The sequence below is a fragment of the Ursus americanus genome, chromosome 28 (assembly GCF_024610735.1).
Source record: "Ursus americanus isolate L20-20 chromosome 28, mUrsAme1.1.p, whole genome shotgun sequence".
NCBI classification, from domain to species: Eukaryota; Metazoa; Chordata; class Mammalia; order Carnivora; family Ursidae; genus Ursus; species Ursus americanus.
In genome coordinates, this window is record NC_142154.1 from 32,406,955 (window position 1) to 32,418,252 (window position 11,298).

At 45.2% G+C, this 11,298-nt stretch overlaps 2 long non-coding RNA genes across 3 annotated transcripts; one reads left to right on the forward strand and one right to left on the reverse strand.

Annotated features, from left to right (window-relative positions):
- Positions 1 to 1,441: 1,441 nt before the first annotated feature.
- On the forward strand, positions 1,442 to 8,456 carry LOC123800831 (uncharacterized). Its single transcript, XR_006782022.2, has 2 exons — positions 1,442 to 1,639; positions 8,342 to 8,456. It is a non-coding gene; the product is annotated as an uncharacterized LOC123800831 (long non-coding RNA).
- A 1,133-nt stretch (positions 8,457 to 9,589) lies between these two features.
- Positions 9,590 to 10,990, reverse strand: LOC148107591 (uncharacterized). 2 transcript variants are annotated; one of them, XR_015722143.1, is made up of 4 exons: positions 10,931 to 10,990; positions 10,545 to 10,749; positions 9,899 to 9,940; positions 9,590 to 9,808 (listed from the first exon to the last, which is right to left on the reverse strand). It is a non-coding gene; the product is annotated as an uncharacterized LOC148107591 (long non-coding RNA). The 2 variants fall into 2 exon arrangements; XR_015722142.1 differs by having other exon boundaries at positions 10,520 to 10,749.
- Between the last annotated feature and the right edge of the window lie 308 nt (positions 10,991 to 11,298).

The following is an 11,298-nucleotide window of genomic DNA, read 5'->3' on the forward strand; positions in this document are numbered from 1 at the left end:
TAGACCCTTCCAGGCACGCTTCGCCCTTCCCCCCTCACAGTGGTCCTGAGCCTCTGAGCACCTGCCAATGAACCTGACCTCTCTAAGTCTCGGGCCAAACCTTCAGCTGGGGCCCGGGCTTCCTGTTTGTGAGCCAGCACGCCGCTCTTGAAGAGCTCGACCGGGAAACCCAGCCAACAGTATTTTTACAGATGTTTCATTATTTTTAATGAAAACCTTCTGTTTTCTTCTTCTTCTCCACACTGGGACCCAAAGCCTGCTGGACATCTCCCCTTGATGGTGCGGGCGGAACGTCCGAACACTGCACGTGTCCAAACACACCACCTTGTCTACCATCCCTCACCCCCGCCCCACGCATATCTGCTCCTCCCACTGACTTCCCATCTCAGCCAGTGACGTCACCATCTTTCATGTCCCCCAGACTGGGGAAGAGACTGGGGGGTCTATGTGAAGAATGTGGGTTCTGGAAGTTCAACAGCCTGGGTGCGAATCCTAGTGACCTTTGACGAATGACCTGGCCTCTCTGAGCATCAGTTTCTTCTCCCATAAAAGGTAAAAGGATAATCATTCCTACCTCATACGATTTGTCAAAATTAATTGAGTTAATCCCTGTAAAATGCTTAGTAGCTTGCACGTGATAAACACTCAGAGAAGGTGAGGCTGTCGTATTTATAGCTTCCCCGCCCCCACTGCACACACTCAGTCAGCAACTCTGGCTGTTAGTTGCAGCCCGGCAATGTTTCCTACGTGCTCCCTCTGTTCCCAGGTGCTTCTTTACATTCATCTGCCCTCCTCTCAAGGTCTCCCTGTCTCCAGTCCTCCTCTTGAACTTATCCCTGGAACACCACCAAACCCATTTTTCTTATTTTTTTAAAAAGATTTTATTTATTCACTTGAGACAGAGCGATACAGAGAGAGAGAGAGCATGAGCAGGGGAAGAGGGAGAGGGAGAAGCAGACTCCGTGCTGAGCTGGGAGCCCAACGTGGGGCTCGACGTGGGCTCGATCAAGAGCCAGAGATCATGATGTGGGCTAAAGGCAGACGCTTAACCATCCGAGCCACCCAGGCGCCCCCAAACCCATTTTTCTTAATTAGAGTTCTGTTCACATCACTTCCCTACTATTAAAAAAAAAAAAATCGCGGGCTGCCTTTTCCCAAACACAGAATAAGGGCCGAACTGCCTCAACCCCCCCCCCCCCCGCCGTGCTGTGAGTCTTGGGGGTAAGGGTCTCAGAACATTAGCCATTGACCCACCACCTGTGGGACCATAGGGGGTCCTCCTGAGCAGGCGGGCGGGCTTCCCATCCAGAGAGGTGTCCCTGCCCCTGTCTCGTTTACTATTGCGTCACTCCAGGGTGTGGCCGGGTTGAAAAAGGCTCTGTTTGGTTTCAGCCACACGGGACTGAAACATACGAAAAAGTACTCTTTGGAGACACACTGGTCATTGATTATTTTTGAATTCTGTCCTTAAAATGAACTAGCTTTTTCCAGTAGTTTTCAGCTACATGTTCTCCTCCTTTTGTGTTGTAAACAGGATGGAAGAGCTACCAAGAAAGAAGCTGGTGACACGGCCCTAAGGAGGACAGGACTGAGACTAGGGGAGGTCAACTTCTTAGTCCCAACCCTGGCTGCAATCCCGGTGGGTGCTCATTCCCTTCGTGGCAAAGTACCCCTGTAGGCTACAGCCTGAGTCCTTGGTCCTCACGAAGCAGCCCCCGGGATGACGGTCCTGTTGGCGGACCAGTCCTTCGGGATGCCGCCCGTGGAGCCGTGGCTGTGCCAGCCGCACATTGCTCTGGGGGCTGCAATCAGTGGGGGGGGGGGGGGGCACGTGCCTGGAGTGTGTACCCAGCCCCTGGGTGAACTGAGCTGCTTTCACTTGGAGCGATTGCTAGTTGAGCCGCTGTTTGCACAACACCCCTGATTTGGAATCAGCTATGGGATGAGCGGAAGCAGACGTGTGTCTTGTGCCTGTATGCAAACATCCCATTAAATTCCACGAACAGTCCATACCATGGGTAAAGGAGCAGTGAGCTGACGTGCTTGAAGCAAAGGATGAATCCCAAGGGATCCTTGCTCTTACCTGTTCCTGGAACATGCCGTAGGTTCGGCCCTGCCTTCTCAGCACTGCTCTTACAGTTAATGCATCTTCAAAGATGAGTTTGAGGGGCACCGGGGTGGCTCTGTCGGTTAAGTGTCCGACTCTTGATTTCGGCTCAAGTCGCGATCTCAGGGTCATGCGATTGAGCCTCACGACAGCCTCCACGCTGGGCATGGAGCCTGCTTGGGATTCTCCCTCTCCCTCTGCGCCGCCCCGCGTGCACGTGCACGTGCACGTGCACGCGCACGTGCATGCTCTCTCCCTCTCTAAAAAACAAAACAAAACAGACTCAAAGACGAGTTAGAGAAGGTCGATTTGTTGTGACTGTTCAGAGGTGGCCCCAGAGGGAAATTCCTTCCACTGCTTTGCTCTCTCTCATCGCCCTCTGGTGTCCACACTGAGCATAGCCCCCAGAACCTGGCACCTACAAAGAGCCCAGCTCACGCTCCCATGATTGGGGGATAAGAAAAGACCCTAGTTTAAGACCCAGCCTTGCCACTTGCCAAACTATGAGGCCTATCTCACCTCTTTAAACTTCAGTTTCCTCACCTGTAAAATGGGGGTGATAATACCTACAACACCCATGTTCTCGGAAGGATTAAAAGGGATAAGGTATGGAAAGCGCTTCATACCATCCTCGAATAAAGAAATCGCTCCAAAAAATACATTGTCACTAAAACTCTGGGCAGTTAACTCACCCTAACTAAGAAGGATGGGCAAAACTTATCAAGAGCACTAATCTTTTTGCATTACAGTCAATTGTTTGTCCACCATTTCTTTGCTGGATTATGAACCATGGAGGTAGGAACCACATGTCTCAAATCATCTGATCGTATCGGGCCCATGGCTGGAGCTCGGGAAATATTTGTTGAATGGATACTGACGAAAAACTGATTTCCCCCAGTCTGAAAAACATTGCACAGTGCAATAGAAATTTAGTGTTTCTGAACATCCAAGCAAATCCTCTTATAGCCCATATACATTGCAAGGGCTCTATAATCCAGCACTGTGTGGTAATTCCACCAGTCCGGAAACACTCTGGCCCTTGGCATATCTGTATATTCCAACATAAGGTGTGGAAAAGCACGCTCTGTATCATTAAGTCAGGATGGGGACTCTTGAGCTCTGACCCCCAAGGAATCTGAAAAGGAGAATGAGTTCTTTGGGAAAATGGGGAAGAGCTTAGGGATGGAGGCCAATGGCCAGTTGGGATCTTTGGAAGTCAAGGTCAAGAGACCCCCAAAGCTGTCTGTCTTGTGTGTAAAATGAGGGTCCCATCCTGAAACACCTGGAATCTGAAGGGCAAACCCAGTTAACAAGTGCCCAGAGGAATTCAATTATACACATGCACTGGAGTCTCTCATATGTCACGTCAGGTGGCCATTGGACAGACTTCAGAGAAAGAACAGATGCCAACCGTTATGAAAATGAATACATGTTTTCTTTACCCAAAAATGATTCATCTAATACCACAAGTCCACAAGCCTACAACCAAGAAAAGAAAATAAAGGAGACAGACAAGCAGATGTGTTCTGTCCTTGAACACAAGAAATACAAGAAAATTCTACTGCATTTTTACTTTAAATGAGCTATGTTTTGGAAGAGAAACTTGCTTGTTCTGACTTGCACAGTCTCTTCACAAGATGGAGAAGCTGACTTTGACATTGAGAACTGACCAGAAGCTGGTAATTGCAGATTTGTAGAGTGCAACATCTGTTCTTTGTCTAGTATGGCCTTAAAATACTTCAAGGAAGGGGGACCTGGGTGGCTCAGTCGGTTAGGCGTCCGGCGTCCGACTCGTGGTTTCGGCTCAGGCCGTGATCTCAGGATCCTGAGATCCAGCCCCAAGTTGGACTTCGTGCTAGGCGTGGAGCCTGCTTAAGATTCTCTCTCTCCCTCTGCCCCTCTTCCTGTTTGTTCTCTCTTTCTCTCTCTTTCTCTAAAATAAATAAATAAAATCTTTAAAAAAATATTTTAAGGAAGATAGAGTCTATCAAACCCCAAAGGTCTTTGAAATTAAAAACTTCACAGGAAAATTCATCAGCAGGTCAAATAAAGTGCTGGGTTTTGTAGCCATTACAGTTTAGAAATAACCAGATTGGGGGGCCAGGAAATGATTGCAAAGAACTCCTGAGGGGGATGTGGATTCTGCATCCATCAAAATCTGGCCAACCCTCCGAGGAGAAACGAGCTGGGACACCTGTGTGAAGAGCTGGATCTCTCTGACAGAGAAAGTGAGACTGTACTGAGATCTTATTCTTGCAATATTATCAAAAATAAAATACCCTTGGGGTGCCTGGGTGGCTCAGTCGGTTAAGCGTCTGCCTTTGGCTCAGGTCATGATCCCTGGGTCCCGGGATCGAGCCCCATGTTGGGCTCCCTGCTCAGCGGGGAGCCTGCTTCTCCCTTTTCCTCTGCCTGCTGCTCCCCCCGCTTGTGCTCTCTCTCTCTCTCTGTCAAATCCATCCATCCATCCATCCATCCATCCATATAATACCCTCAAGTACCACACCTCACCTGTTTGAAAAATCCTACTGGATGTGAGATGCTGATAAAGTTCATCGTTTTAACCTGGTTTAGTTGCTGGGAATAAAGGCGTGAAGGACGCAGATGCACCCTGTTTCTGTGGTGTTTCTATTCTTCTGGGCGGAAGCAGGCAATACACCAGTTAGCAAGATAATTTCAGGTAAGAAATAGGAAAAATAAAATGAGATAATGGGGTAGGAAACGATAGCAGGTGGGTGCGAAAGGCTATCTTATTTATTTTTAATTTTATAATGAAAAACCTTCAAGCAAATATAAAAGGAGAGCGTATAAGACATTTCTCAGATTCAACAATTACTATTTTTTCTTCATCTACTTCATTTGGCCCGTTTCTTCCTCCCTTTCTCCTTCTCCCTCCTCTTCCTTCCCCTTCTTCTTTTTTACTTTTTTCTGTTTTTAAGGGCAAAGTTTCTGAATTTAATTGCTGAAGTATTTAAAAATAAATCCCAGACTTCATTCAGCTCACCCCTGCAGACTTCCGTACACATCTCTAACAATTAAGGACCAGATAAGGTTTTCTAAAACTTTTGCTTAAATAAATTTATAATTCACAAAATTTTATTGGATAGATTATAAAATGATACATTATGTAACCATATGACATCGACATTTTATGGCAATCATGGTTATGTTAATTATAGAACATGATTATAAAATAATAAATGATGAAAAAATTACTAAACATTGAAACAACATTAAAAATAAAATCGTATAAATAGCCATAATCTAGACACCTGAACGTAGTAACTACGTGGATTTAGGTGCTTTTTCTTCCGTCTTTTAAATAGCCTTGTTATTACGATATACGTTTGGAAAGTACACATATCGTAAGGGCAGCTTGCTGAAGCACCATGAAGCGAACATATCTGTGCGACTACCACTCGGGAAGGGCTCCAGCTTTGTTTTTTTTCTTGCAGTTTATGTATTGAAGAAACTGGTCACTGACCTGTAGTTTACCACATGCTGGGTTCACTCAGTGTTTCTTCTGTCACTATATTTTCTGTAAAATGGCCATTGGATCTTGACTCTAGACCGGGGTCAAGATCAGTAATAGAGTTGAGTCATGATGAAAACTGAGGCAAAGGAAAAACCAGTAATACTGATTTGGTCTTTATTTAAAATACTGATAATTTGTTCCTCATGAATTTTTTGGCATTACTTTTGATTTTTAGAAATATTGTGTTAAGAGGTCATTGGACTTGATCACGGAGTTCTTTGGCGCCCCCCAGTGTTGGCTCTGGCTGCAGGCTTGCACAGTCTCAGGCTCAAGTTCTGCCAAGGATACTTCTTGGCTGACTGTGTATTCCTTTTGCATCACGTTACGAGGGACTTGCTGTCTGGCCGTCTTTGTTACATTAATGATCATTGGAGGAACGCTTGGGTGACTCGGTTAAGCATCTGACTCTTGATTTCCGCTCAGATCATGATCTCAGAGTCATGGGATTGAGCCCCATGTCAGGCTCTGCACTCAGCGGGGAGTCTGCTTGAGATTCCCTCCCTCTCCTTCTGCCCCTCCACCCACTCACATGCGTGCTCTTGCTCTCTCTCAAATAAATAAATAAGTCTTTTTTTTTCTTTTTTTAAATGATGATCATTGGAGGATGTCAGTCAGCTCTGACCACAACTGTTCCATATTGTACTGGAAATCCTAGCAAGTGTAAGAAGATAAGACATAAAGGCATTCAGATGGAACAGAAGAAATAAAACTGTCCCCCATCACAGATGGTATTATTGTCTAAACAAAAGATCAAGGAATCTAGTTCTAGAACTGAGTGTGTTTAGCAAGGTCATGGACTAGGTCAACAGACAAAAATCAGTCATTTTTCTATACTTCCAAATGAACAATTAGAAATTGAAGTTTAGGGGCGCCTGGGTGGCTGAGTCAGTTAAGCATCTGCCTTTGGCTCAGGTCATGATCTCAGGGTCCTGGGATCGAGCCCCGCATTGGGCTCCCTGCTCAGTGGGGAGTCTGCTTCTCCCTCTGCCCCTCCCCCTGACTTGTGCTCTCTCTCTCAAATAAATAAATAAAAATCTTTAAAAAAATAAAAAATAAAATAAACGAATGTAATGTGTCCAAAAATTAAAAAATAATTGAAGTTCAAAACCTTCAAAATGCTTTCAAAAATTCAAAAACATTACCATTTATAAGAGCTCCAAAAAGAATATGATATACTCAGCTCTAACTATAACGAAACAGCTACACAATCTATATGGTAAAAACTATGAAGCACTGACGAAAGAACCAAAGATCCAAATAAATGGGGAGACAGACTCTGTTCATGTACTAGAAGATTCACTATAGGGGTGTCTGGGTAGCTCAGTTAGGCATCCGACTCTTGATTTTGGTTCAGGTCATGATCTCAGGGTTGTGAGACTGAGCCCTGGGTCAGGCTCCATGCTGGGAATTGATCCTGCTTAAGATTCTCTCCTTCTCCCTTTGCCCTTCCCTGCCCCGATGCTCACACTATCTCTCTCTAGAAAAGAAGAAGGAGAAGGAGAAGATTCACTACAGTTAAACTGTCAGACTCAACGGATCTGGGTGATGTAAGACAATCCCCAACAAGTACCAGTTTGATTCTTCGTCGATACAGAGAAGCTGGTTATAAGATTTACATGTAAAAGTAATGTAACTGGAATATGCAAAATAATTATGAAAATAAAAGAACAAATCGGAAGACTCACACTAACTGATTATAATATATATTATAAGAAAAATGACAGTGATCAAACAGTACGGTATGGACTGACAAACAGGCATAGATGAACACGAAACAGAATAGAGACTCCAGAAATAGATTCATAAAATACGGTCAGTTTTAAAGAGTTCCATTGAAGTATAAATGACTTACGACAAACTACACGTAGCGTGAAGTGTGCAATTTGATAAATTTTGACACATGTGTATATCTGCGAAAACACTACCTCAGTCAAGATAACCAACATATCCATTATCTCCAGAACTTTCCTTGTGTCTTTTAGTAAACCTTCCTTCCTGCTCCTCCCCACCTATGTCCTGGTCGTCACCAATCCGCTTTCTCATGTATATGTTGCTTGACATTTCCCGACATTGTGTACGAATGGAATCATACAGAATGTACTTTTTTTGTCTTGCCTCTTGAGCTCGACATAATTACTTTGAGAATCATCCATGTCATAGCATATTGTCAGTAGTTCGTTCTTCTTTATTGCCGTGCAGTGTTCTGTTATATTCATGTATTACGCTTTGCTTGCCCATTCCTTATTGACCGACATTCGCGTTGTATTGGGTTTTGACTATGACACATAAAGCTGCTAGGAATGCTCGCGAACAAGGCTGCGTGTGGACATATGCTTTCATTTCTCTTGGGTAAATACCTAGAAGTAGAATGGTTTGATGATAATGGTAACTATGTGTTTAACTGTTAAGGAAACTGGCAAACTGTTTTCCAAAGTGGCTGCACCCTTTTACACCCCCCGCCCCAGCAGTGTATGAGAATTCCAGCTCTGTCACATGCTTGCCAACACTTCACGTTGGCCGGTCTAAAATGTGTGTGGTGATAAGTCAGCCTGGTCTTGACTTACATTTTCCTAACACTGGAGATCTTTTCCTAATGTGGAACATCTTTTCACACTTGGCATCCGTATATTTTCTCTTGTGACGTGTCTGTTCAAAGTTTTGACAAAAGTACGAAAGCAATTCAATTGTCTCTTTAACAGATGGTGCTGGAAACAATTGGATATCCATATTCGAACCTCAAGGAATACCTCCCATCATTTATGAGAAATAACTGAAAACGGATCAGGGAATTAAATGTCAAATTAAAAAAAAAAACGATAACACTCAGATTAGAAAAAGAAGAAAATCTTTGGGCTCTTGGATCACAAAACAAGTTCCTTTAAAAAACTTCTAAATTGGAATTCATTGAATTAAAACCTTTTGCTCTGTGGAAGACGCTGCTAAGAGAATGAAAAGATAAGCCACAGACCAAGGAAATATGTGCAAATCACATATCCTACAGAGGGCTTCTATCCACAATATATAAAGAACTCTGAAACCTCAACAATAAGAAAGCAAACAACCCAAATTTTTTAAATGGTCAGATCTGAACATGTACCTCACCGAAGAAAATATATAGATGGCAAATAAACATATGGACAGCCTTTCACATCACTAGCTCTTAGGGAAATGCAATTAAACACCACAAGGAGTTACCATTACATATATATTGGAAAGGCTAAGAGAAAAACTCTGATAATACAAAGTGCTGGCAAGGGTGTGGAGCAACCGGACTCTCAGGTGGGGCTGGCGGAACGCAGTGTGGTGCAGAACAGGCGTTCTGGAGAACAGTTTGACATTCCCTTATGAAGTTAAACACATACTTAACCATTTGACCCGGCCATCTCATCCGTAAGTGTTTACTGTAGAGCAGTGAAGACATACTCACTCCGGAACCTGGACACCGACGTGTAGTAGCAGCATTATTTACAATCGCCCCAAACTGGGAACTACTCAAATACTCTTCAGTGAGTACATGGGAAAAACAAAACAGAACACAGCAAAAGCCCTGTGATACGTCCAAACAGTGGACTAGCACTCAGCACGAATTAGGGACAAGCTCAAGCTATTGCGACACACAACGATGTGGAGGAATCGCGGATGCGTTATGCTAAGTGAAAGACGCCAGTGTCAAGAGACATCTGTTGTATGATTGCCTTCCTGTGACAGTCTGGACCAGGCTGAGCTATAGGACCAGATCAGCGTTGCCCCAGGGGAGGGGAGGGGGGCAGGAATGGAGTACAGAGGGGTAGCACGAGGAAATTCTTTGGGGGTTGGAATTGTTTTGTATCCCGTTTGTGGTGGTGATGACAAGAATCTATCCATGTACAAAACTGCATAGAACTGTACGACAAAAGCAGAGTTTATTGCATGTAAACTTTTAAAGCAATAAAAATGATTGATGGGTGGTGTCAGGTGTGTATGAGGCTGATTCCACGGCCCCCCTCCCCAACCCCGAAGTGCTTGAGGAAGGAACCAAAGGCCATTGTGGCTGGAACTCAAAGATCTGGGGGTTAGTGGGTAGCAAACCCAGTAAGGTCAGCGAGGTCAGACAGATGGGCAAGCCCAGATGGAGCCGTAGGAACACTTGGGTACGAATCTGTGCTTCTGGAAGATCGTCCTTGCTGCTATGTGGAGAACGGATGTATACTAGTGAGCTATGGCAAAGGGCTTTTTCATTTTTCAAAATGATTGATTAAAAAGAAAAGTAATCATACCTTGAGAGAAGAGGTCCAAATAACTGAAACATTCGACTGGGACTAAGGACCGGGAAGGAAAAGAAAACAGTTTGCTACTAAAATACTGCGCTGTCTTGGGGGCGCCTGGGTGGCTCAGTCGGTTATGCGTCTGCCTTCAGCTCAGGTCATGATCCAGGGGTCCTGGGATTGAGCCCCGCCTCAAGTTCCCTGTTCAGCGGAGAGTCTGCCTCTCTCTCTCCCTCTGCCCCTATGCCCTTCCCCATCCCCCACTGGAGCATGCGTGCTCTCTCTCTCTCTCTCAAATAAATAAAATCTTTTTAAAAATCCTGCTCTGTCTTGTGGTTGGACAGAACTTCCTTGTCTGGCTAACTCTAGTGATGCAGGACGGGGCTTCTTCCAATGTGTTTTCTTGGCCTTCTGTCTCAGAAGAGGCAAACACGGCGTCTCCAGGCCTTCAGAGGGTCCCAGGTCCAGGGCGACCTGACCCAGACCCCAGAAGCTTTATTGCCAGCTTCCCCCAGCTCACAGCTTGGGCCCCGTTGCTATAAACACACCGCTCAGGAGGCCCAGGCAAGTCTGAGCACCTCCCCGGAGCTAGCTTCTTTGCCAACCCCTCACGGACAAGCGAGGCTTACCCACCCTGGGAAGGGCTGGCATCTCTGACCTCAGAAACAACTGGAAAATGAGTGTGGTCAAGGCTGTCGGAAGGCCCATGAGTCACTACTTTAGGTGGCTTCTCATTCAATGCAGAAAAGGGGTGATTCTCGAGCGCCAATAGTGGTCTGTTTGCTGGACCCGCTGGCTGGCAGCAAAACCGGCAACCCGAAGCCCCAAGTCCAGGCTGACAAAATGGCTGCACCGACATAAGCCTGTAGGAGAGAGACAGGGAGAGGGAGAGAGATTTAAGCCCCAGCTCTAAGAATCCTTCACTCCCTCCTTTTTGCTGTCTCTGACTAGCCAATTCTCATTCAAAGGGGCCATTCCATTTATATCCCGTATGTGTCTGCCCCTCTTTCCTGCCTTTTTTCTCCTCTTCTCAACCCTGGTCACCTTGGGCGTGGACAAATGTCTCCTCCGAGAACGGGTTAGGCCGGCCTCCATGGGGATCACTTAGCATAAGGACCGCAGCCAAGCTCCATGGCTCAGTTTCAAGTTCCCTTTTAAATGAAAAACATCTGATACACTTTGTGCTGTCCTAAAGTCTTGGAGGGCACTGAAGGCAAAGGGGAGAGTCCTGACTCAGATTTAACTCTGCCTACACAAACATTGGTCATTAGGCTATTAAAAACAAAACAGAAATAGATTTTTGAAAAATAGAAGATAAAATGTACCTTTAATCGGCACCAGAAAACCCAATGAAAGGGTATTGGTGGATGAGTTCCCCAGAACACCCCCATGCATTGTCTTTCTTGTGTTCA